This window comes from Zalophus californianus, chromosome 14 (assembly GCF_009762305.2).
Source record: "Zalophus californianus isolate mZalCal1 chromosome 14, mZalCal1.pri.v2, whole genome shotgun sequence".
NCBI classification, from domain to species: Eukaryota; Metazoa; Chordata; class Mammalia; order Carnivora; family Otariidae; genus Zalophus; species Zalophus californianus.
In genome coordinates, this window is record NC_045608.1 from 23,219,158 (window position 1) to 23,246,614 (window position 27,457).

Here is a 27,457-nt window from a genome sequence, read left to right on the forward strand (position 1 = left end):
ACCATTCCATCACTGTATGTCTTTTCAGGACAGCATTTAGTCCATTTACATTTAAAAAGTAATTTTTTGACAGGTATGTACTTACTAGCATTTTATTCATTGTTTTCTGGTTGTTTTTGTAGTTCTTCTGTTTCTTTCTTCTCTTGCTCTCTTTCCCTTGTGATAAGTTTTTAGTGTCATGTTTGGATTTCTTTCTCATTAATTTTTTGTGTATCATAAGTTTTTGGTTTGTGGTTACCATGAGGTTCATATATAACATCCTATCTGATACACTCTATTTTAAGTTGATGGTCACTTAAGGTCAAACATACTCTAAAAGCACTACATTTTTCTCCTCCCTCCACACTGTTTTTGATGTCGTATTTTACATTTTTATTTTGTGTATCCTTTATTATAAATATAGTTGATTTTCTTTAAGATTTTATTAATTGAGGGAGAGAGGGGGAGAAAAGCAGACTCCTCGCTGAGTACAAGAGCCCAAAGTGGGGCTCGATCTCATAACCCTGAGATTATGACCTGAGCTGAAATTAAGAGTTGAACCCTTAACTGACTGAGCCACCCAGACGCCCCTAAATATAGCTGATTTTACTACTTTTGTCTGTTAGTCTCATACTAGCTTTATAAATGGTTGGCTCATACTACCTTTGTATGTTTGCTTTTGCCAGGGAGTTTTTTTTTTCTTTCCTAATTTTCTTCTAGTTATGGCCTTTTCCACTTAAAGAATTCCCTTTAACATTTCCTGTAAGGTCAGTTCACTAGTGATGAACTCCTTTAACTTTTGTCTGAGAAACTCATTATCTTTCCTTCAATTCTGAATAATAACCTTGCTGGGTAGAGTATTCTTGGTTATAGGTTTTTTCCATTCAGAACTTTTTTTTTTTTTTAAGATATTATTTATTTATTTATTTGACAGGCAGAGAGCACAGGTAGACAGAGGGGCAGGCAGAGGGAAAGGGAGAAGCAGGCTTTCTGCTGAGCAGGGAGCCCGATGCAGGGCTTGATCCCAGGATTCTGGGATCATGACGACCTGAGCCAAAGGCAGTCGCCCAACCGACTGAGCCACCCAGGCGCCCCTCCATTGAGAACTTTGAATACATCTTGCCACTTTCTTCTGGGCAGCAGAATTTCTGCTGAAAAATCAGCTAGCTAGTCTTTTGGGAAATCCTTTGTATGTACCTGGTTGCTTTCCTCTTGCTGCCGTTAAGATTCCCTCTGTATCTTTAATTTTGGACATTTTAATCATTATTTGTCTTGGTGTGAACCTCTTTGGGTTCATCGTCTTTGGGGCACTCTGCTTCCTGGACCTGGATGTGTGTTTCCTTCCTCAGGTTAGGGAAGTTTTCTGCCCCTTTCCTTTTTTTCTCTTCTGTGAATGTTGTTATATTTGATGTTGTTGAGTTCCCTTAAATTATCCTCATTTTTAAAATTTCTTTTTCCCGGGACACCTGGATGGCTCAGTCAGTTGAGCACCTGACTCTTGATTTTGGCTCAGGTCATGATCTCAGGGTCCTGAGATCAAGCCCCACATTGGGCTCCGTGCTCAGTGCAGAGTCTGCTGGAGATTCTTTCTCTCCCTCTGTGCCCCTCCCCAACTCTCTCTCTCTCCCTCTCTCTAAATAAGATCTTAAAATAAATAAATATTCTTTTTCCTTCTGGCTGTTCAGCTTGGATGACATCTACTACCATCTTCCAGATTGCTGATCCATTCTTCTGCACTATCTAATCTGCTGTGGATTCCCCTCTAGTAGATTTTTCACTTCAGTTGTTGTATTCTTCAGCTCCAATTTTTAAAAAAAAATATTTTCTACCTCTTTGTTGAAGTTCTGTGTTCATTCATTCTTCTCCCAAGTTCAATGAGCATCTTTATCACCATTGCTTTGAACTCTATCAGGTAGATTGCTTATCTCTCTCTCATTTAGTTCTTTTTCTGAGGTTTTGTCTTGTTCTTTCATTTGGAACATATCCGTCTGTTTTTTGCCTGGCTCTCTGTGTTTCTTTTCTTTCTTCTTCTTTTTTTTTTTTTTAGATTTTCTTTATTTATTTGAGAGAGAGAGAGAGAGTGGGCACAAGCAAGGGGCAGGGAGAGAGACAAAGCAGACTCCATGCTGAGCGTGCAGCCCAATGCTGGGCTCGATCCCACAACCCCTAGATCATGACCTGAGCCAAAATCAAGAGTTGGACACTCAACTGACTAAGTCACCCAGGCACCCCACTCTCTGTGTTTGTTTCTATGTATTAGGTAAATCAGCTACATCTCCTGGTCTTAAAGGAGTACCTGTAGAAGCCGTTCTGTGGGGCCCAGAAGTGCAATCCCCCTGGTTACTAGAACCACACATTCCAGAGTTGCCCTTTGTGGGCTGTGTGTGCCCTCCTATAGTGGCTGGGCTGCGACTATTGCAAGCATGCTAGTGGGCAGGGCTGGCCCCTGGCCTGGCTGGCTACAAAGCCCAGCTGTGGCTGCTGCAGGTGGGCTGATATTTGGGAGTAGCCCCCAGTGTGACTGGCTGCAAGGCCCAGCTGTGATTGTTGGGGGCATCCCAGACTAAGTAATTTTAGGGTGTGTGCTTGAGGGGCAAGGATCTGTAGGGACTTTCTCTGAGAAGAGAAACAGTGGCAGGCACCACTTTTCTTTCCCTCCGTCTAGCTGGCCTGATGCTAGTGGGTGCCTGTCTGACATTCTTCATCTACCTTGCTAGCACTGCTCACCTTGCCCTGGCATTCCCATGCAGACCTGCCTGGTAGGTACCCCTCCAAAGCAGCTCCTGCCCTGCCATACCAAGCAGGCAGCCTCAGCCAGGACCAGTGCCCCACTGCCTTAATGGCTCCTGCCCTGCCATACCTGGCAGGCAGTCCTGACCAGGACTGGCGCTCCCAGCACCCCCCCCCCCCAAGTGGCTACAACCCCACCCCACCCAGTGGGTAGCCTCAGCCAGACCAGCACCCCTCCAAAGCAGCTCCTGCTGGAGAGTGGGTGCAGCACCAGAGCCACCCAGGTGCCTCTAAAATAAACAATTAAAAAAAAATTAATTAGTCAGCAAATCTCCTCCCCATATGACACAGGCACTTTTCAAACTGCTGCCTCTGTGCTGAGTCTCAGAGCAAGTGAGTCTGTACATGGGCCCTTTAAAAGTGGAGTTTTGGGGCACCTGGGTGGCTCAGTCGTTAAGTGTCTACCTTTGGCTCAGGTCATGATCCCAGGGTCCTGGGATCGAGCCCTGCATCTGGCTCCCTGTTTAGCAGGAAGCCTGCTTCTCCCTCCCCCACTGCCCCTGCTTGTGTTCCCTCTCTCGCTGTGTCTCTCTGTGTCAAATAAATAAATAAAATCTTTAGAAGTGGAGTCTCAGGTTTCTACAGCCCTCCTCGAGTTAAGCCCTGCTGATTTTCAAAGCTCCTGAAGTGAGGCACCACTGATTTTTTAAAGCCAGATGTTATGAGGACTCCTCTTCCCAGTCCAGATCTCCACAGCGAGCAGGGTTTGAACCCCTCACTTCTGAGGGAAGATCTCTGTGCCTGCGATATCCTTCCCACTGGTGAGTCACTGTACCCGGGGTATGGGTCCCCACCAGGACATATCTTTGCCCCTCCTACCCCTCTCCATGTGGCTTTTTCTCTGTATCTTTAGCTGTTCTATATATCTAGCTGTTCTGCTATTCTTCAGATCATTCTCAGTAGAGTTGCTAGGTAGATAGGAGCAGCCTTGGGAGCAGGTAAGCTCAGGATCTTCCTACTCCACTATCTCGAACCACTCCCTAGGTTTATTTCTTATGGAAGGGATCTGCTATGATGAATCACCCCCAGTGCCCTAGGTTTAACTTAAATCTGGTGGGATACACTTGGTCTCTTGTTTGTTTACATCATCTACCCTCTTACTTAACAGTTAGTCAAAAACATTACGGGGACCCCAAGCCTGGGAACCTTTGATTATGTATGAGGACACCAGTCAAATAACAAAATAGAGGAGTTTCTACTCCATGTCAGGCACCTCATTAGGCAGAAAAAAACAGAATCCTTGTCCTGATGGAAAGGACAGTTGAGAGAAGACAGGTAAGTGTGACGAATGTTGCAGAGCAGTCTGCACTGCTGGGAACCTGCACTGAGTCTGTGGCAAGTCAGGAGAGGGGGACCTAAGGAAGTAATATTTAAACTAAGGCCTGAAAAGGGGCGCCTGGGTGGCTCAGTTGGTTAAGCATCTGCCTTCGGCTCAGGTCATGATCCCAGGGTCCTAGGATTGAGTCCCACATCGGGCTCCTTGCTCAGCGGGGAGCCTGCTTCTCCCTCTCCCTCTGCCTGCCTGTCTGTCTACCTACTTGTGATCTCTCTCTCTGTCAAATAAATAAAATCTTTTAAAAAAAAAAACAAAACAATAAAACCAAAACCAAAAAACTAAGGCCTGAAGGATGAGGAGGGAAAGAGAAGATGCTGATTCATTGAGTACATACTGTATGCTAAGCCACTTGCATCATTTCATTTTGTCCTGACAACAACCCTTTAAGATAGGTATATTGTCCCCATTTTTCAGATGAGGAAACTGAGGCTCAAAAAGCTGAAGAGCCCTATTCAAGGTCACCCAGTTAACATGTGGCAGAATGAGGACTTAAACTCCAATCAGCATGATTTAAAAGCCAATCTAATTAAAAGGCTGTTGTGATAGTCATGGTCAGAAAAGATGATAGCATCAGTAGATATGGAGAGAAGTGGATGTGTGGGCTCAAGAGGGACAACTGCAAATAGAATTGATTGGACTTAGTAAGTGGTATTGCAATAAAGAAGGAGGAATCAATCAAAGATGACTCCCGGTTTCTGTTTTGATCAACTAGGTGAATAGTGACCCACCCAGGTGGATCCTTTACCAAGATGGAGAAAAGGGAGAAGCAAGCTTAGAAGGAAAAAATCATTCATCTAAATTTGATACACTCTACTTCAGTTAAAAAAAAAAATTGGTTGATTAAATGAAAACAAAACAGGGAGAGTTCCATGCTCCCTAGAAACGCCCCCCTTCATGCCTCCTCAATCCCAGTGTTCTCTATACCCATTCATCACCCCTTCCTTCTGATGTCCTAAGGCACCCTGATTCTTTTCTGATCCTTGGTCCCTCTGATATCCAAACTCCAAGGAGATCATGACCGAGGACTGCCAAAAGAATGTTGTCCTTGGCCACACCATTCACTCTCACAGAAGTGGCCCTATGACTGCCATGTGCTTTCACCTGATCTGACACTTTCTTCTCTACTGAGGTTTTGCCAGGGAGGAGCTGCTCATGTGGATGAGCTCCTTCAGGCAAAGCCCCTTCATCATCCTAGCACTCAAACCATTCTGTGTGAGCAGCCTCTGCCTCCCCATGCTCAGAAGGGCCCTGCCCCTGCTTTAATGGTCTTCTGTTGCAGGCTTGAAATTCCTACTGTATTTAATGAGGGGCCCACATCTTCATTTTGTACTGGGTCCCACAGATTATGTAGCTGGTTCTATCTGTACATTTGCATCATAATGATGGGAGACAGGGAGTGGCATCCTTCCCATCTGTGGGAATGAGCCTCATTTCCAACTAGGAAGACCCACTGCTTTAAGTCAGAGGGAGATAAAGCAAAAAAAAAAAAAGAGAGACCTCACTTCCTTTGTTTCTATGAAATGCAGTTTTATGTGCAGTTTTATGTTTCTTCCTGGGTAATAACCAGGGAGGGAAGGGAACCCTGGGACTAGAATGCAGAAATAACAAATTACGGGCTATTAAGTGTGGTTAATTAGTTCTTTATAGCTTACGTAGAGAGGCATGGCTGAATTCCTCTGGCATACTCAGTTATAGGTAGGGACATGGGTCTGCTTAAATACAATTTAGGGTCCCTCAGGAGGTAGGGGGAAGAGCAACTGAGTAATCCCAGCCTGGCTTTTGAAGTTGAAACCTCCAGCAAGGCCTCCCCACCAGTCAGTGTATGTTCTCTCACAAGCCTAATCACTCAGTGATTAGGGACCCTTTACCTGAGATCTCCTCAGCTCTCTGAGTGTGGAGGTGGCCTATGTGCTATCTGGGCATCATGCAGCAGCCTCTGCGTTGTAACTCATACTTGTACCCCAGAAGTCTCCAAGTCGGTTTCATCTGCCACTCAGGCTCCAAACAGCTGCAAATCCTTTCTCACTTCAGTAAACACCTATTAAAAAAAAAAATTTGAACCAAAAAAATGTTGCTTAGATTCCTTGCTAAATAGGATACAGAAATGCTCTGCTGCCTATTATCAGAGCCCTTTGCATCCTGATGAGCTAATGCATGAAGCACTATGACCACTGAGTGAAAGTCTTCCAGTGTCACTTACAGTAGTAATATCAAAGACTCAATAGGCACAGCACACGCAAAATATAATCTGCCCCCAAATTCCTTGTTCCATAGCCAACATCAATTCAAACGGTTCTCAAAGGCTTTTAGAATGTACTAGGTCATCCCATTTATTCTCCATTGAACTGATCATATAACTGCTGTCCTGCTCAGGAAGCTTAGTTGACATCCTTGATTGACAAAAAGCTTGAATTCCTTAGTCTGGTATCTGCATCCCAGCCACACCAAATTATTCTTTACTCCACATACTTTCTCTCTTTTATTCTTCTTACCTCTTCTCCCTCAACTTTTACATTCCTATTTATTGAGTGCCTATCCTTGCTAGGTCTGGGGAATACAAGAGGAGGAAAGCAGACCCAGTCCCTAGGCTCGGGGCCTTATAGTCTAGCGAATCCATGAGTTATGCAAACCTTCATGGCTATGGAGGAAACGAAAGGAGGCTCCAAGTGCCCACATCAGGGGTTTGGTCTAGTCTGGGCATCAGGAAAGCTTCCCTGAGGAGTGTGATTTTTTATTTTTTGGAAGATTTTATTTATTTATTAGAGAGAGCACGCGTGCAAGGGCCTGCGCATGCGCGAACAGGAGGAGGTGAGGAGGGAGGGAGAGACTCCCAAGCCGACTCTGCACTGAGTGCAGAGCCCTACACGGGGCTTGATCTCTCAACACTGACATCATGACCTGAGCTAAGATCAAGAGTCAGAGGCTTAACCAACTGAGCCACCCAGGCGCCCTTGAGGAGTGTGATTTCCGTGACAAGAAACAGAGGTGGTAACTGGGCACCAACTAGCAGCCAGGGAAGGCTGTTGGGAGGCCAGGCTCTAGGCCAGCCTAGCAAGGGCAGGGGCCCTGGAAGCAAGGCCATTTTGGGGGAGGCACTGAAAGACCAGAGAGGCTGGAGGGCAGAAGGCAAGAGGAGATGTAAGTTCAGGTCAGGATAAGCTGAGTCTGAACTTAAAGAACGTGGAGTTGATCCCTAGAGCCATAGGAAGTCTTTGAAGGATTTTCAGTAGTAATATCAGAGTTTGTGTTTTTTTAAGTAGGCTCTATGCCCAATGTGGGGCTTGAAATTTCAACCCTGAGATCAAGAGTTGCATGCTCTACCAACTGAGCCAGCCAGGCGTCCCATCAGAGTTGTTTTTAAGAGGCTTCTGGAAGGGGTGCGGGGAACTTGTTGGGGAATCAGATGAGAAGGGAGGAGCAGTGCAATAAAGTATTTGGGGGGCACCTGGGTGGCTGAGTCGGTTAAGCTTCTGCCTTTGGCTCAGGGCACGATCAAGCCCCATGTCGGGCTCTCTGCTCAGTGGGAGCCTGCTTCTCCCTCTCCCTGCCACTCGCTGCTGCTCCCCCTGCTCTGTGTCAGATAAATAAATAAATAAAATCTTAAAAAAACAAAAACAAAAACAAAACAAAGTGTTTGGGTCATAGAGAGGGTATAAGCCAGATCTCTGTCCTGCAGTGGGAAGGACAGTGGCGTCATCTAGTGAGGGTCTGTGTGTCCTGGGGAAGTCTGGGGGCTCGTTTTGAAGGCTCTCCAAATGTGCTTAGAGGGCTGTCTGGGGTGGAAGTGAATGTGTGACAGTCGAGGCAGAGTGATGGAACTGGAACAGAGGATGGGAAGGTGCTTGCCCAGACAGGAAGAATAGGAGACCAAGGACTAACCTAAAGACCAGGGAGAAAAAATGGAATTGGCAAAGAGGGTCAAAAAAGAAAGAGTGAGGATATGGTGCCAAAAGAACAGGGAAGAGAGATTGTCAGAAAGCACAAGCCACAAAGGGCAAGTAAGCCTCTCAAAGAAAAGGGGAAAAGAATGGCATAAAGAAAGAAGAGTAAATTCGAAGTCCAGAAGGCAGAGCACAGGGAGTCCCTGGAGCTGGAGCTTCACGTGCAGGTGGGACTGCAAGGAGGCTGGGGGAGAGGTGGCAGAGGCCTGGAGGCCAGTGGAGCTGGATCAAGAGGGGCCTCAGTAAGGAGTTTGGACTCGATTCTGAGGGTTAGTAGAGGGTTGTTAAAGGTTTGATTTGGTTTGTCTTTTTAATTAGAAACAAAATGCATGCTCCTTGTAAATAAAATTAGAACCACCCTCCACCAAAACAAACTCTGTAGCACCACAGAAATGTATATGTTAACAACTGAAAGTTCCTTCTGTTAAATCCCACCCCTCAGCTAGCACTTTGGTGTTATCATTCCAGACTTTCTGCCATGCACAAACTTCTTTAATTTTGTAAAACAGGATCATGCTACATATAATTTTTGCAACTTCCCTTATGCAATCGGCGGTAATCATGGGCTCCCTTCTGGGTAGATATATGCAGATGTGCCCCACTGGTCTGATTGGCTGCATCGTACAGCCTGGATATACCTTGGTTACTACTGCTGTGTAACAAATCGCCACGAAATTAGCAGGTTAAATGATACGAAGTTGGTATCTCACAGTTCCTGTGGGTCAGGAGTCTGGCACAGCATGGCTGGTCCTGTGCTCAGGGTCTCCCAGGGCTGCTCTCTCATCTGAGACTCGGGGTCCTCTTCCAACCTCTTTCACATTGTTGGCACAATTCACTTCCTTGCAGTTTCAGGACTGAAGTTCGTTTCCTTGCTGGCTGTCAACTGGGGCTACTCAGCGACTGGAGCTTTCTTTCATTCCTTACCATGTGATCCCCTCCATCTTCAAAGCCAGTAACAAATATACCTCAAGCTTCCCGCTTCTTTTAGGAAGAGCTGAGTCCTTTTGAGGAGTCACCTGATTAGGTCAGGGCCACTCAGGATAACCTCTCTTTCTCAAGGTCAGCTGTGCCCTCTGACAACCTAATCATGGGAATAGAATCCATCCCATCCCAAGTTTCATCCACACTCAAGGGTAGGGTCACTGGAGCTTCATCTTGGAATTCTGCCAACCACAATACCATTCAATCGCCTTCCAATATATGGCCAGGTAAATCGTTCCCCATATTTTGCTTTCTACAAACAACTATGATTACTTTTTACATATATTTTATATGTTTTGTAAATATTTTTGTTGGGTTTTAAAAAGTGACATTTTTGGGTTGAGCAAATAATCACACTATAATTTTTTTAAATGTGCATAGATTTATGTAAAAGAAATAAGCCTTTGGGGCTTAATATGTAGCAGTCCTTTTTATTTTTATTAAAAAAAATCTTTTTTTTTTTAGATTTTATCTATTAGAGAGAGAGAGACAGAGGTAGGCAGAGGGAGAAACAGGCTCCTTGCTCAGCAAGGAGCCCGACGTGGGACTTGATCCCAGGACCCTGGGCTCATGACCTGAGCCGAAGGTAGACGCCTAACCGACTGAGCCACCCAGGCGTCCCTGTAGCAGTCCTTTTTAAAATAAACTTTACTTGGGAGCGCCTGGGTGGCTCAGTTGTTAAGCGTCTGCCTTCAGCTCGGGTCATGATCCCAGAGTCCTGGGATCGAGCCCCACGTTGGGCTCCCTGCTCCGCGGGAAGCCTGCTTCTCCCTCTCCCACTCCCCCTGCTTGTGTTCCTGCTCTTGCTGTCTCTCTCTGTCAAATAAATAAAATCTTTAAAAACAAACAAAAAAAACCTTGGACTAATTTTCTATCTTTTTTTAGGTATGATTTCTCATGATTTTTAAAAATAACTTTTTATTTTAAAAAGTTTTAGATTTACAGAAAAAGTGAGCAGAAAGCACAGAGTTCCCATGTACCCCAAACCTAGTTTCCCCTATTATTAACATCTTACATTACATGGCAACATACTTAACTAACTACAGTCCTAACTTTATTCAGATTTCCTTAGTTTTTCCCTAATGTTCTTTTTCTGTCCCAGGATCCCATGGAGAATAGCACCTAACATTTAGTCATCACATCTCTTTAGGCTCTTGGCTTTTCTTGTTTCTAAGACTTTCCTTATTTTTTATGACTCTGACAGGTTTGAGGTACTAGCCAGGTATTTTGAAGAATGCCCCACAATTAGGATTTTTCTGATGTTTTTCTCATGCTTAGACTAGGGTTTTTAGGAGAAAGAGTACAGAAATTGCCATTCTCATCACAGCCACTCAAAGGTACATACTATCAACATTTCACTATTGATGTTGGCCTGGATCCCCAGGATGAGGTGGTGTTTTGTCAAATTTCCCCACTGCAAAGTGACTCTTTTTTCCCCCTTTCCATACTCTCAATGTTGGAAGGAAGTCACTAGGTGAAGCCCACACCTACAGAGCAGGAAGTCATGGTCTACCCCACTGAGAGCAAAGTATCTACATAAGTTATGTAGAGTTCTGCACAGGGGAGTTGTCTGTTCTCCTCTTTTTATTTATTTACATGACCATTGATTAACATCAGTATGGACTCATGCATATTTACTTTACACTTTGGATTATACTCCTTTAGGGTTGACACAGGGTTTATTTGCCTGCTTGGGTACTGTTAGGCTTTTGCACTAATGGATAATATTTCTACATGTGACAATCTCTAGTCTCTGACATTCTATGGTACAGTATAAACTTTTTTCTAAAGATTTTTTATTTATTTATTTGAGAGAGGCAGAGTATGAGCATGAGCTAGGGGAGGGTCAGAAGGAGAAGGAGAAGCAGACTGCTGAGCAGGGAGCCTGACTTGGGGCTTGATCCCAGGACCCTGGGATCATGACCTGAGTCGAAGGCAGACGCTTAACCATCTGAGCCACCCCGGTGCCCCAGTATAAATTTTTCTAATCCTGATGGCAAATTTAATTCCCTACTTTATTTTTATTGTTTAAATTGTTCCAGTTTTGGCCACTGGGAACTCTTCCAGTTGGCTCCTGCGCCCTTTGGCATATGCCATCTTTGTGTTGTTTTTGTTTCATGAGCACAATGTGGGGCTTGAACTCACAACCCTGACATCAAGACCCGAGCTAAGATCAAGAGTCAGATGTTTAACTGACTGAGCCACCAAGTCACTCCTCCTTACTTTCTTCCTTACACAAGGCTCATCTTGTGTATTTCCTGTTTCAGTCCTAGAATCAGCTGTTTCTCCAAGGAGCCCTGGTTCCTTTTATTAGAGAATAGAATTAGAAACCAAGATCTAGGGGCCTCTGGCTGACTCAGTCAGTAGAGCATGTGACTCTTGGTCTCAGGGTTGGGCACAGAGTTTGTGTAATAAAAAAATATATTTTTTTTTTAAAAGAAAAAGAAACCAAGATCTGGGCATTAGATGTGCTCATCTCTGGGCTGGGGTGGGTGTCATTGCTGTTTGGCCCTCTCAGCAGAGCTAGTAAATATATATGTGTATACTAACCCATATATATATATATATACATATATATATATATATATATGTATATATATATATATGTGTGTGTGTGTGTATATATATATATATATGTGTATATATATATATTTCTACATCCAACCATCTCTACTGTCTCTAATATTCCCTTGGTGTAGTATAAAATGTTATAATTCTGTAAGGAAATTTAGTTCCCTGATTATAGTTTTTTTTCTGAGACAAAGTGTATATTATCACCCAACACTGTGAAAGCCTAGCAGCATCCAAACATACAATTAACCCTTATGTTGGCCCTAAGTCTAGTATGTGGCTTCACTTTGTGGAAGTAAAGTCATCCCTGTTTCATAGGACCCCTGTATTTCTTCCTTTTTCTACTCCGAGAGAGAGCCACTTAGCATAAGTCATAGAAATATGTGCTGGGAGCTATCAGAAACATTAAGAGAAAGGTTTTTTGGCCCAGCATATGCTCCACTCTGAAGAACTGAGGGCCCAGGACTGTTCCTACAGTCCACAGTGGAACCAGAAACCCAGGTTGGGATGGGGCAGACATGGGCAGAGAAAGGGAAGGGCAACCTGAAGGGAAATGGGTATCCAGGAACCTTCTGAAGTTGACTCTAGAGAGAGACCAAAAAGTAACCAAATGGGGAAGTGAAGAAAGAGTTTTACCACTAACTGGGATCCATGAGTGCTGGAGAAGGCGCTTTTCTTTCTGGCAATGAACAGTTCCTTCTAGATGTGACAGGGCAACATGACAGGGTTACAATTCCAAACTGCAATATCTTGGATAATGAACCTCCAACTGTATCTAAAAGTAGGATTTTCACATAAAGAACAATTTAAGTTTTCAGAGTTTTTATCTGAGTTTCTTTCAGAGATTTTTAGTGCTTATATCAATACTCTAGAAAAGACAAACCCAACCCATTAAATGCCAGTATAAAGATTTCAATAAGGGTGGAATGAAGACCAATTGTACCGGTTTAGGAATAAAACAAAATAAGTAAAACCCTTCTTTCCATGACTATATGCTAACCTGGCAGTACCTCTAACCACTTAAGTAATTTTCTTCCTTTTAATGACCTTTGTTTATTTATTTTATTTTATTTTTTTGCTACAGAAACAATCTGTATCATAATTTTAAAGTTCAGGTAACACCAACAAGCAAAATGAAGAAAATAAAAATCATACATAATTCCAAGATCCAGAAACAATCACTATTTATATTTTTGAACAGTCTTTTTTCCTATGAACATACACATAAATATAATTCATAAAAATTGAATCATGTTTTATATAATGTTTAGTATGAAACCTGCTCTTTTACATCTAACACTATAGTACGAACATCTATGCTCACTTGGACTTGCCTTTCTCCAATATTAAGCTGGATCTAAACATGGAAGGGACATGGACTGAATCCTCACTTTTAAAGGTTTTTATTTATTTGACAGAGACGGCGAGAGAGCACAAGCAGGGGGAACAGCAGAGGGAGAGGGAGAAGCAGGCTCCCTGCCGAGCAGGGAGCCCAATGCAGGGCTCGATCCCAGGACCCTGGGATCATGACCTGAGCGAAAGGCAGATGCCCAACCATCTAAGCCACCGAGGCACCCCTGAATCCTCACTTTTTAAAAAAAAAATATTTTATTCATTCATTTAAGAGAGACAGAGAGAGCACAAGCAGGGGGAGAGACAGAGGGAGAGGGAGAAGCAGACTCCCTGCTGAGCTGGGAGCCTGATGTGGGGCTTGATCCCAGGACCTGGAGATCATGACCTGAGCTGAAGGCAGACGCTTAACCACCTGAGCCACCCAGGTGCCCCATGAATCCTCACTTTTTTTTTTAAGATTTTTAAAATTTATTTATTTGACAGAGAGAGAGATAGCGAGAGAGGGAACACAAGCAGAGGGAATGGGAGAGGGAGAAGCAGACTTCCCGCGGAGCAGGGAGCCCGATGTGGGGCTCGATCCCAGGACTCTGGGATCATGACCTGAGCTGAAGGCAGATGCTTAACGACTGAGCCACCCAGGCGCCCCATGAATCCTCACTTTTAATAGGCATTGCCAAACCATCCTCCAAGAAGTTTTGCTGTATATATAACATTCCCACCAATAATGTGTGCACATTTCCCCTAATATCAGCTGATGGATTTAAATCTTTCATTTGGAGATGGAAAAAAGGTAATCTCACTGGTGTTTTAATCTAGATTTGTTTTTATTACTTGTACCTTACTACCTTCTGAGCCCTCTATCCCTTCTTTGCTTAGTTTTAGTTTCTTCCATATACTGAACTGACTCTGTCTCCAGAAAAATTTCTACTTTTCATCCTTTGACAGATCTAACTGTAAGTATTCTGCATCTATACTCATAAGGGATATTGATCTATAAGTGTCTTTTTCTGTAATGTCTTTGTCAAGTCTTTATAGCAGGTAATACTGGCCTCATAAAATGAATTCAGAAGTGTTACCTTCTTCTCCATTCTCTCATAAGATTTGTGTTAAGATTAGTGTAACTTCTTCCTCAAGATTTTGCTTGAAATTATCAGTAATAACTGCTTTTTATTTCTGGTATTTTCATTCTGTAATTGATGTTTCCTTCTTCAGTCCATCAGGCTAGAGCTTAACAATTTGGTTGCTCTTTTTACAAAGAACCAACCTGTAACTTTGGTAATTTTCTCTCTGGTTTGTTTTCTCTATATTAATTTCTTTTATTTTCTTCTTTCTGCTTATCTTGGGTTTACTTCCGTTTTTAGTTTCTTAGGTCATTGATATTAAACCTTTCTTCTTTTTCAATATAAGTATTTATTTCCCAGCTTTACTGATATAATTGACATATATATAACATTGTTTAGATTCAAGGTATACAGTGTATCGACTGATAACACTCACATGCTGTGGAATGATTACCACTGTTCAGCCAACATCTTCATCACCTCACCTAATCATTTTTTTCGTGGCGAGAAAACTTATTATCTACTCTCTTAGCAACTTTTAAGTTTATAATAGATTATTACTTATAATTACCATGCTGTACATTAGATCCCCAAACTTACTCATCTTATAACTAGAAGTTTGTATCTTTTGACCAACATCTCCCCATTTCCCCCACCCCTCAGCCCCTGGCAACCACCATTATACTCCTCTGTTTTTATGAGTTTGGCTTTTTTAGATTCCACATATAACTGACATCCTATTTATCTTTCCCTGTCTGACTTATTTCACTTTGCATGATGTCCTTTAAAAGCCCATCCATGGGGCTCCTGGGTGGCTCAGTCGGTTAAGCATCTAACTCTTGGTTTCCGCTCAGGTCATGATCTCAGGGGCCTTGGGATTGAGCCCTGTGTTGGGCTCTGTGCTCAGTGCAGAGTCTGCTTAGAGAGTCTCTCCCTCTGCTCTTCCCCCAACTTGCTCTCTCTAAAGTAAGTAAATAACTCTTAAAAAAATAAAAAAAAGTCCACCCATGTTGTCATAAAGGAATTTCCCTCTTTCTTATGGTTGAAAAATGTTACACACACACACACACACACACACACACACACACACACACACACACACACACACACACACACACACACACACACACACCCCACACACACATGTTCTTTATCTGTTTTTGCATCAATGGACAACGTGGGTTGTTTCCATTATCTTGGCTATTATGAGTCACGCTGCAATGAACATGGAAGTGCAGCTATTCAAGATCCTTATTTCATTTCCTTTGGGTACATACCTTTGAAGTGGGATTGCTGGATATCATACTTCTAATTTTTTGAGGAAACTCCATACTGTTTTCCACAGTGGTCAAATCAATTTACATTCCCACCAACAATGCACAAGGGTTCCCTTTTTTCCACATTCTTGCCAACACTTGATATCTCATCTTTTTGATGATAGCCATTTTAACAAGTGTGCGGTGATATTTTAGTTTTGATTTGCATTTTTCTGATGTTTAGGGATGTTGAGCATCTTTTCATGTTCATGTTGGCCATTTAGATGTCTTCTTCATTTTTTCTGTTTTATTTATTTATTTGAGAGGGAAAGAGAGAATCAGCAGTGGGGAGGGGCAGTGTGGGGGAGGGAGACAGAGAGAGAAGCAGACTCCTTGCTGAGCAGGAAGCCCGGTACGGGGCTTGATCCAAGGACCCAGAGATCATGACCTGAGCCGAAGGCAGACTGAGACATCCAGGCTCCCCTAGATGTCTTCTTTAGAAAAATGTCTATTCAGATTCCTAATAATTTTTTAAGTTGGATTTTTCAGTTTTTTGCTATTGAATTTTTATATATTTTGGATACTAACCCTTATCAGATACATGGTTTGCAAGTATTTTCTCCCATTTTATAAGTTGCCTTTTCATTTTGTTGATTCTTTTGCTGTGCAGAGGTTTTTAGTTTGATGTAGTCCCACTCACTAATTTTTACCCCTGTTGTTTGCGTTTTTGGTGTCCTATCAAAAAAAAAAAAATTATTGCCAAGACCAAGTCATGGAACTTTCCCCCCATATTTTCTTCTAGAAGTTTTATGGTTTCAGGCCTTATGTTTAAGTCTTTAATCCACTTTGATTTAATTTTTATGGGACACGTGGGTGGCTCAGTTGCTTAGGCATCTGCCTTCGGCTCAGGTCATGATCCCAGGGTCCTGGGATCAAGTCCCGCATCAGGCTCCTTGCTCAGTGGGCAGCCTGTTTCTCCCTCTGCCTGCAGTTCCCTCTGCTTGTGCTCTCAAATAATAAAATCTTTAAAAAAATTTTTTTATGAGTGGTGTAAGAGAGGGTTCCAAATTCATTCTCCAGTTTTCTGAAAACCATTTATTAAAGAGGCTATCCTTTCCCCAGTGAGTATTCTTGGCTCCCTTGTCAAATATTAGTTGACTATACATGTAAGAGTTATTTCTGGGCTCTCAATTCTGATCCATGGGTCTATGTTTCTATTTTTATGTCACTACCATGGGTTGTTTTTTTTTTAAGATTTTTTATTTATTTGACAGAGAACGAGAGAGAGACAGAGAGCAAGCACAAGCAGTGGGGAACGGCAGGCAGGGGAAAAGCAGGCTCCCCGCTGAGCGAGGAGCCCAACGTGGGGCTCGATCCCAGGACCCTGGGATCATTAACTTGAGCCGAAGGCAGCCACTTAACCGACTGAGCCACCCAGGCGCCCCTACCATGGGGTTTTGATTACTATAGCTTTGTAGTATAGTTTGAAATCAGAAACTGTGATTTTTAGGATTGCTCCTTCTATTTCTGTGAAAACTACCACTGGAATTTTGATAGGGATTTTTTCGAATCTATCTATGACTTTACGTAGTATGAACATTTTAACCACATTAATTCCTCCAATCTATGACCATGGGATAATTTCCATTTGTGTCTACTTAAATTTCTTTCATCAAAGCCTTATAGTATTCAGTGTACACATCTTTCATCTCTTTGGTTAAATCTGTTCCTAAGTATTTTATTGTTTTTGATGCTATTGTGAATAGGACTGTCTTCTTTTTCAGACATTTCACTGTTAGTGTATAGAAATGCAACTGATATCTGCATGCTGATTTTCTGTATTTCAACTTTACTGAATTCGTTGATTATTTCTAACAGTTTTTTGGTGGAATCTTTGGGATTTTCTATATAAGATTATATCACCTGCAAACAAAGACAATTTTACTTCTTCCTTTCAAATTTGTATTTATTTTTTATTTCTTTATCTTGCCTGATTACTCTGGCTAGGACTTCCAGTATTTTGTTGGAATGGAATGGGAAGTGTGGGCACCATTGTCTTGTTCCTGGAAAAAAAAAAGCTTTCAACCTTTGACCATTGCGTATGGTGTTAGCTGAAGGCTTGTCATATATGGCCTTTATTATATTAAGGCATGTTCCTTCTATACCCAGTTTGTTTAGGGTTTTTATAATGAAAAGTGCTGTATTTTGTCACATGCTTTTTCTGCATCTATGGAGATGATCAACTGTCTTTAAGAGTATTCTCCAGGAGCTCTCAGACTGCAGCCAGGTGGGGCTAGAGCTAGTTCACAGGCCATTGCAGGGTCCACAGTCTGCAGGGTCCACAGCCAGGACTGAGGTTTATATGCCTATTACCTAATGCATGGATGGGCAGGACTCCTCCCAGGTCCCTTGGTGTATGGTGCTGGATCCCACAGCTCCCACAAAGGCATTTTTTCCATGGATGGATGCTGAATTAGCATTGGGGGGGGGAATGTATGAAAATGAAGGACATCTTATTCTACCATGATGCCAATGTCACTGCCCTATATTTAGTAATATATTTTACTTCATTTGACACTGATAAACGGTATGATCATCATTGCCTAGAGACTCTCTAATTGGTTTCCCCTGGCTCTACACCCTTCCCAGAATGTTCAGGCACATCACTACCCTGTACCCTGGGCTTACTCCTTCTTAGAACTTCTTATATCTGGCTTATGGCGTATCAGATTGATCTGGGGTTCCTAGGAGTGGGCCAAGCTACTAGTAGTGTTCTCTAAAGTGGCTGCTATTTCCAAACCAAGTGCTCTACAAAAGCAGATATTACATGTGATGTTATTCTCTTGATTAAATTCCTTAGGAGCACCTGGCTAGCTCAGTCAGTAGAACATGCAACTCTTGATCGCGGAGTTTTGAGTTCAAGCCCCACATTGGATGTAGAGATTACTTAAAAAAAATTAAAAAATAAATTTTTATATCTGCACATGCCCATGAAGGCCCCCCTTTTTAAAGATTTATTTATTTATTTCAGAGAGCGAGCAAGCAAGTATGAGTTGGGGGAAGGCAGAAGGAGAGAATCTCCAAGCAGACTCCCTGAGGAGCAGGGAGCCTGATGCAGAGCTCAGTCCCACGACCCATGAGATCATAACTGAGCTGAAACCAAAAGTTGGACACTTAACTGACTGAGCCACCCAGGCACCCCAAGGCCCTTCCTTTAGCATGACTTGTATATTAATGTTATATATAGTCTTCCTGTTTTGTACCTAGAGAAACACTATTCACTGATCCACTAATTCTTGGTGTGCCAACTTGTGTTTTAGCTGTGTCAAAATAAAGGATCAAGACATCTTCCAAACAAAAGGAATTAGCTCCCTCTGTTGGGTCTAGGCCCTAAGGCATTCCCCTACTCACTAATGAAGTTAAGGATATTTCTGTGTTTATTGGTCATTGTGAATTTTTTATTCTTATCTTTGCCCATTTTTATCGGGTTGTCTTAGTTTTACTGGCTTATTAAAAATAATATATTGTAGTTGCTCTTTATTAAATATAATGTAATCCTAGGCTGTCACTTGTTTAAACATTTTTAGTGGTATCTTCATCAGTTACTAAGCTATTGTTTCTAGCCTTAAACCTATCCTTCTATATTCTGCTCTGCAATGCTGGGACTGAAATTCTGCAAAACTACAGTTCTCCTTAGCCAGCTGGCTTCCTGACAAATACCACCAATGGCACTAGAGAGAGACAAGAATACAGGAGAAAGGAGTTGCTCCTTCCTGTTTTGCCTGCTGCTCCTGTCACTGTTGCTCTAGGATTGGTTCTTTATCATGAAGGCAGCACTCAGTTCCAGTTTCTAGGCTCTTGTGGCACTTCCAGAATGAGATTTATTACACCTCTTGGAGGTACCAGCCAGGTAGTACTCTGTGACAGACAGTATAATATCAAAGATATCCATCTCTTTCTTCCCTGGAAGCTGCTGAATATGGTATCTTACAGTGCAAAAGGGAATTTGCAGATATGAGTAAGTTAAGAACCTTGAGATGGGAGATTATCCTGAGTAATCTGGGTGGGTGGGCCCAATGTAATCACAAGGGTCCTTAAAAGTAGAAGGAGGAGACTGACAGGTCAGTGTCAGAGTGGTGTAATATATGAAGGACAGAGCCAGCCTTTGCTGGCTTTGGACGATGAAGGAAGGAGTCATAAACCAATGTGGGCATCCTCTAGAAGCTGGAAAAAGCAAGGAAATGGATTCTTCCCAAGAGCCTCCAGAAAGGAACATGGCCCTGCTGGTACCTTGATTTTTTTGCTTAGTGAGATCGATGTCAATCTGTGTCAAACTTCTAACCTATACAACAGTAAGAAAATAAATTTGTTTTAAGCCATTAAATTTGTGGTGATCTGTTACAATAGCAATAGAACACAAATAATATACTCTAGCATCAGAGGTCTAGGTTCCAGCTCTTGTTGGGACCCTCTTCCAAGCTTCTAGGTACTCATAACTCCAAACTCTTCCTTTGTTTACCCAGCCCCACGGGTGGTAGCTGTTTCCTGTGGGTACTATTTCCATGATACCTCAGGGTTTCCCCACTCCTTTTTGAAACTTCCATACCTTTTTAAGGAACCACCTAGAATAAGCTCTTCCTGTTAACATAAGCAGTATGGTTGCTGTTTTCCTGACTGATCCAGTATCTTCTACAAAGTTTTGCTACTTTTTATTTTTAAAGATTTTATTTATTTATTTGACAGAGAGAGATACAGCGAGAGAGGGAACACAAGCAGGGGGAGTGGGAGAGGGAGAAGCAGGCTTTCCATTGAGCAGGAAGCCGAATGTGGGGCTCGATCCCAGGACCCCGGTATCATGACCTGAGCTGAAGGCAGACACTTAACAACTGAGCCACCCAGGCGCCCCAAAGCTTTGCTTTTATTATAGTCACATCTCTTAGCATTTTCTGCTTTTAGGTTTTATGATTTACATAAGAATTTCTCTATTCCAAAATTTTTTATTTCAATTTTTTCCAATTATATGTATAGGTATAGCTTTATATTTTATAGTTTTATATTTTAAATTTAGTTGTTTTTTTTTTAAAAGATTTTATTTATTTGATAGGGAGAGAGAGAGAGAGAGCCCACGAGCAGGGGGAGGGAAGAGACTCCCCGCTGAGCAGGGAGTCCGATGCAAGGCTCAATTCCAGGATGCTGGAATCATGACCTGAGCCAAATGCAGTCGTTTAGCCAACTGAGCCACCCAGGCACCCCTAAATTTAGTTTTTAATCCATCTAGAATTTATCTTTGTACTTAAGTAGAAAAATGAGCATTTAATGTGATCATTTTCCCCAAATGACTAGCTTATCTTCCAACATCATCTAGTCCACACTTTGCCCACTGATGTGAAAGCTATCCTAGTCATACACTGAATTACTATATATATAGCTGTTTTTGGACTCTCTTTTCTGTTCCATTGTTTATTCTTGACCTATAATATGCTGTTTTAATTTCTATAGCTTTATACAATGTCTTAATGTCTTAATCTCTAAAAGGGTAGGTCTTCCCACATCTCCATTATCCTTTCTCAGAATTTCCTTCTTCTCATGTGTTTATTCTTCCAGATGAACTTTATTTTTTAAATTTAATTTTATTTTTTAAATAGGCTCCCTGCCCAGTGTGGGGCCCAACAGAGGACTTGAACTCATGACCCTGAGATCAAGACCTGAGCTGAGATCAAGAATCAGATGCTTAACCACCAGAGCCACCCAGGTATTCCTCTTCCAGATGAACTTTAGAACTTACTTGTCAAGTCAAGTTTAAAATAAAATGGACTTCTGGTTAGAACGGCCTTCAGTTTATAACTTAAGGAAGAAGAAATAGCTTTACAATATAAAGTTTTACTATCCAGGAGCACCTGGCTGGCTCAGTTGGTAGAGCATGGGCCTCTTGATCTCAGGGGTTGTGAGTCTGAGACCCATGTTGGGTATAGAGATTACTTAAAAAAAAAAAAAAAAAAAGTGGTCTGTTTGGGGTGCCTGGCTGGCTCAGTTGGTGGAGCATGTGACTCTTGATCTCATGGTTGTAAATTCGCGTCCGGCACTGTATACAGAGATTACTTAAAAACACAATCTTTAAAAAAAAATAGGGGTGCCTGGGTGGCTCAGTTGTTTAAGTACCTGCCTTCGGCTCAGGTCATGATCCCAGGGTCCTGGGATCCAGCCCTGCATCAGGTTCCCTGCTCAGTGGGGAGCCTGCTTTCCCCTCTCCCTCTGCAGCATCCCCTGCTTGCACGCTTTCTCGCTCTCTGTTAAATAAAGAAATAAATCTTAAAAAAAAAAAGTTTTATTACGGAAATATATTTCAGGAAGCATTAAAAACTTGATTATTCTTTTATTTTAAAATGTATTCCTAGGAGCACCTCGGTGGCTCGGTAGGTTAAGCGTCTGCCTTCAGCTCAGGTCCTGGGATCGAGCCCATCATCATCATTATTATCATCATCATCATCATCATCATCATCATCATCGGGCTCTCTGCTCATCAGGGAGCCTGCTTCTCCCTCTGCCCCACCCCCCTGGTCATGCTATCTCGCTGGCTCACGCGCTCTCTCTCAAATAAAAAAAATCTTAAAAAAAATAAAATCTTTAAAATAAATAAAATAAAATGTATTCCTAAATATTTTAGTTTTTAGGGCTATTGTGAATGGTATTTTCCTATTGTTAATTTGTAACTGGTTGCTGCTAATACATAGAAATCTGTATTTATCTTATTTCTAGCTCTTTGCTAACTCTTACTAGTTCTAAAGGTTGTTTTTACTGTTTACTTGGATTCCTATTTAGATAATTGTCAGCTTGCAAATATTATGGCCTTTTCCAATATTTAGACCTCATATCTTTTTCTCACCCCTAGATCCTAGAATCTAAAACGATGTTAGGGGTGCCTGGGTGGCTCAGTCGGTTAATCAGCTGACTTTTTTTTTTAAGATTTTATTTGAGAGAGGAGAGAGAGAGAGAGAGCACACTCACATGAGTTGGGGGAAAGGGGCAGAGGGACAGGGAGAAGCAGACTCCCTGCTGAGCAGCCCCAGGTGGGGCTCAATCTCATGACCCTGAGATCATGACCTGAGCTAAAACCAAGAGTCAGATGCTTAACTGACTGTACCACCCAGGTGGTCTGTGGCCCATTCTTGATTTTGGCTCAGGTCATGGTCTTGGGGTCCTGGGATGGAGCCCCACATTGGCTCTACACTCAACAGGGAGTCTATTTCAGGATTCTCTCTCTCCCTCTGCCCCATGCCCTGCTCACTCACTCTCTCTAAAATAAATAAATAAAATTTTTAAAAAGTCCCTCTGTTATTTTTTTAAGATTTGCTAATGATCTGTGAAAAATATTTATCAACTTAATGAAGTTTCTTTCTATTCCCTAGGGGCATTGAGTTCTAGTCTGGTTGTACCATTAATCACTGGCTTTGAGGATGACATGGTCCCTACGGGGCCTCAGTTTCCTCATTCACTACACGTGTACTGGGTACTATTATCTCACAAAACAAAGTGAGTGTTAATATTTGTTATCACTGAAGGGCTTTAGATAGAGGAATGGCAATGATTAGATCTGTGCTTCAGAAAAGTCATTCAGGCTGCAGTATGAAAAATGGTTGGCTCTTTCTTCTCATCCATATTTGTCAAAATTTCACCAATCTTTTAAGGTCTAGTTCAAATTTGCCTTCTTCCACAAGTCCCCTCTCCATCATACCCAACCTCTTAGTCAGAATGCTCCCATTTCTCCCCATAAAATCCAGAACTACTTTGTATAGGCATTAAACAACAGGTCGCTCCTAGATGGGCCACTCTGGCATGGACGTTATTTTGAGTTAAAAAGTAATTAAAACCAGTAGATTCAGGAAAAGGGTTTTTTTTGTTTTTGTTTTTGAAGATTTTATTTATTTATTTGAGAGAGAGACAGCATGAGCAGGTGGAGGGGCAGAGGGAAAAGCAAACTCACTGCTGAGCAGGGAGCGGATCATGACCTGAGTTGAAGTCAGACGCTTAACTGACTGAACCAACCAGGCACCCCTCAGGAAAAGCTCTTTACCGCCTCCCCTCAACTGCCTGAAAAGAATTTAGATCAAGGACTTGCTCCAGGAAGAGAGCTAGGCTATTATCATAGATAACTACATTATGAAATGAACTAGGGGGTTGCCTAGGTGGCTTAGTCGGTTAAGCGTGTGCCTTCGGCTTAGGTCATGATCCCAGGGTCCTGGGATTGAGCCCCATGTCAGGTTCCTTAGCAGGGAGTCTGCTTCTCCCTCCCCCTCTGCCATTCCCCCTGCTTGTGCTCTCTCGCTGTCAAATAAATAAATAAAACCTTAAAAAAAAAAAGAGAGATGGACTAGGTATGGCAAACGGAGAGGAACCCAGCAAGGCCTATTTAATCAGAGTCCTCTAGGTCCCATTGTTTCCCAGTGGCCCAGCAAACATTTGTTTACAAAACATTTACTCTTTTTCATCTTCCTGTGAATTACACTCCTTCCCTCTGAAGTCCCAGACCCCTATCCCTTCATCCTTAGTTCTGAATGACATATATACCTCATTTTGCCTGTCTTGGAATTTTATATCTATGTGGATTCCTGGTATACATGAAATTAAATTTGATTCTTTCCTGTTAATCTGTTTCATATCAATTTGATTTTTAGTCCAGCTAGAAGAACGTTGAAGGGCAGAGGAAATTCCTCCTCTCAAACAACTGCAAACCCCTTGAAATTTGGAATCATGTTTTCATCCTCACATGTTCCACAGCGATAGGCCTATAGGAGGACTTAATAAATAAACGTTGTGCAATTATTCATGCACTATAACACAATTTTAGTGGAACAAAAGAAGTAAGAAGCAAGCCACTCAATACTTGTTTGGGATTCAAGCCTTCTTTTGATATGAAGTTTATCCTCAAGCCTCAAGATGTATATGATTAAGCACTGCAGGAAGTATTTTCCCCTAGCTCTGAAAGATTCCAACCTGCCTGGAGTGCTGATGTTGAATGTGATCATGTGGGAAACAGGTCCTGAGTCCCGTATGGTTTATTGTCACAGAGCTTAATAATAACCTGCAACTCTGAAGCCTGAGAGCTTCCTTTTCACCTTGCACAATACACTGAGAGCTTTGCCTTCAATGGACCATTGATATATGGGAATGAGTGATAGTGACCTGTTTTTCTCTTTTCTTTTGGAAGTTTTACCCATTAAAATTATTCTTCCAAGATCTATGTAATTCAGTATTTTTCAAAAGATTTTATTTATTTGAGAGAGCACGAGAGAGTGCACAAGTGGGGGGGCAGAGAGAGAGGAAGAAGCAGACTCCCCACTGAGCAAGGAGCCGGACAAGAGGCTTGATTCCCAGGACCTCAGAATCATGACCTGAGCCAAAGGAAGACCCTTAACCAACTGAGCCACCCAGGCGTCCCCTATGTAATTCAGTATTACGGAAATAAAATGCTTATATCGAACATGCTTCGCTGCTTGAAGATCAGTTCTGTTTCATAACTTAAAATGACTTATAGGAAATAAAGTCATATATACAAAATATCTATTATCATCTAAGGAAAGACTAGAAATTTTCTATGACTTCTATAGAGTCTGTAATGAACAATGGGTCTAAGTAATCCAGAGATTTCCCAAATAATTTAAGAATTTTGCTAGGTTAAAAAATTATTCTGAAAACAGGCTGCTGCCTCTCAGAGTGTGGTGAGTGTGGTGAGCTGTCTCCCTAGTGTAGTACTCAGACTGACTGAGGAGGGCCATGAAATAACTCTCTGGCTGGGATGAGTGATATTTTATAATTCAATGTAGGACTGCTGTGTGAATGCGTCTGTCAAAATTCACCAAATAGTGTAATCAAAATTTATCCACTTTACTGGACGTGATTTTTTTTTTAATTAACAGCAGTCATGGTCTTTTACAGACAGAGCTCATTCTCCTGACTTGACTAATTTTTTTTAAAAGACTTAATTTTTATTTATTTATTTATTTATTTATTTATTTATTTATTAGAGTAGTTTTAGGTTCACAGCAAAACTGAGAGGAAGGTACAGAGATTTCCCATACATCCCTTGCCCCTGCACATGCACAGCCTCCCCTATTATCAATATCACTCACCAGAGTGGTACTTTTGTTATAACTGATGAACCTACATTGACACATCATAAATACCCAAAATCTATGGTTTACATTCGGGTTCACTCTTGGTTTTGTACATTCTATGGGTTTGGATAAATGTATAGTGACATGTATTCAGCATTACAGTATCATACAGAATATTTTCACTGCTCTAAAAATCCTCTGTGTTCCACCTGTTCACCATCTCGCTCCCACCCCCATTCCCTACTCGCCTCTCTGGCAAACGTTTATCGTCCTCATAGTTTTGCCTTTTTCAGAATGCCATATGGTTGAAATCATATGATATGAAGCTTTTTTTTTTTAGATTCGTTTCTTTCACTTAATAATATGCATTTAAGTTTCTTCCATGTCTTTTCATGGCTTGAAAACTCATTTCCTTTCAGTGCTGAATAATATTCCATTGTTTGGATATAATACAGTTCACTTAACCATTCACCTACTAAAGGCATCTTGGTTACTTTCAAGATTTGGCAATTATGAACAAAGCTGCTGTAAACATCTGTGTGCAGGTTTTGTGTGGACTTAAGTTTTCAAGTCTTTGGGTAAACTGTATGTGAATTTTACCTTTAAAAAAACCACCCCTGTAAACAAATATTAAGCTCTAGTTAAATACATGCATGAAATGTTTAGGGGTGAAGTGTATTTATGTCTACAACTTACTTTGAAATGCATAAAAAATAAGATGATTTATGAAATAAAGAGATTGATAAGTAGATATATATATATGTAATAAAGCAACCATAGTAACATGTAAATTGTAAAATCTAGGCGGTGACTACATGGATATTTGCTATAAAATTCTTTCAACTTTCTCGTATGTTTGAAATTTTTTATAATAAAATGTTAGAAAAAATTCTGAAGGATATGTCCCACTCCCTCACATTAGATGCATTTTAGAAAGTCAGCCAGTATCTTGCTAACAGTCATCTGGCTGTACCCAGCAGCTTTAAACTAACTAAAAACACACTAAGAAAGCAAGGGAGTGCCGAGTCAAGGTCCTTAATGCAGCACTGACTCTGGAAAGGACAGTGATGTGAACTTACTCAGTCATTGCTCAAGGTGATTCCCATGTGGTCACAGGGGTGACCTGTTAGTTGAAAGATGAAACAAAGTCTCATTCTAGAAGCAAATTATGACGATAATTATGCTAAGAGGGTGGAGTGATCAAGGTTACCTTGAAATGGAGCTCAGCTCCTGCCATGCTCCTGTGTTCTAGTGCTTTCATCTCCCTGCTGTTGGAATATGGTCTCCACTACAGAGGGGCAGTGTAGAGAGGAAAAAATATCCTCATCTCCATAGCTATCGAACCTTGAAAATGTAAGGGACACAGGGGACAGAACTGTGAAAAATGAGAAAGATACTAATGAAGCTGCATAATAAACAGTAGCTAACATGAACCCCGTTCTAAACTTGGATATTTCACTTTTCTTCTAGCCACATGGTAAAAAGGCAGCATAGGTGGGCAGGTGGGAGCAGTGGCTCCCAATGTGTAGTGAACGGGGCACTCTAGGGGCCCTGAGACTCTTTCAGAGGATCATGAGGTCAAAACTATTATTATAAGCCACTTTTTGTCTTTTTACTCATTTTCTCCTGTACGCGTAGAGTTTCCAAAAGGCTGCGTGACATGATATCTTAACAAATTATTTGCAGAAGCAGGTTTGAGAATCCATCCAGCTATCTTCTTTAAGCCAGACATTAACAAATTTGCAAAGATGTAAAACAATGTCACCGCTATAATTTGTTTTGTTTTAGAAAATATAGTCATTTTTCATAAAGATACTTTTAATATGCAATGAGTTATAATTTTAAAATGAGTTATCTAAAATTTCTCCATTTCAATTTCTAATATGGTAAGATATCATTAGATATAATTCACATAAAGATTCTTTGGGGGTCCTCAGTAAATTTTTTTTATTTAAAATTATTTGGGGGCACCTGACTGGCTCAGTCAGTAGAGTGTGCAACTCTTGATCTCAGGGTTGTGAGGTCAAGCCCCATGTTGGGTGTAGAGATTACTTAAAAATAAAATCTTTTAAAAAGT

General features: G+C 41.6%; 1 long non-coding RNA gene across 2 annotated transcripts in view; it reads right to left on the bottom strand.

The window, feature by feature from the left end:
• LOC113912248 overlaps positions 1-26,711 on the bottom strand; it is a 61,784-nt gene extending 35,073 nt beyond the window's left edge. Inside the window, exons 1-2 of one of the 2 annotated variants that reach the window (XR_003516757.1) lie at positions 26,591-26,711; positions 5,974-6,143 (exon numbers count right to left, since the gene is read on the bottom strand). This is a non-coding gene — a long non-coding RNA (uncharacterized LOC113912248). Of the gene's footprint in view, positions 1-5,973; positions 6,144-12,234; positions 12,387-26,590 lie in introns of those variants that run through there. The other variant, XR_003516756.1, reaches the window with a different exon arrangement.
• Between the last annotated feature and the right edge of the window lie 746 nt (positions 26,712-27,457).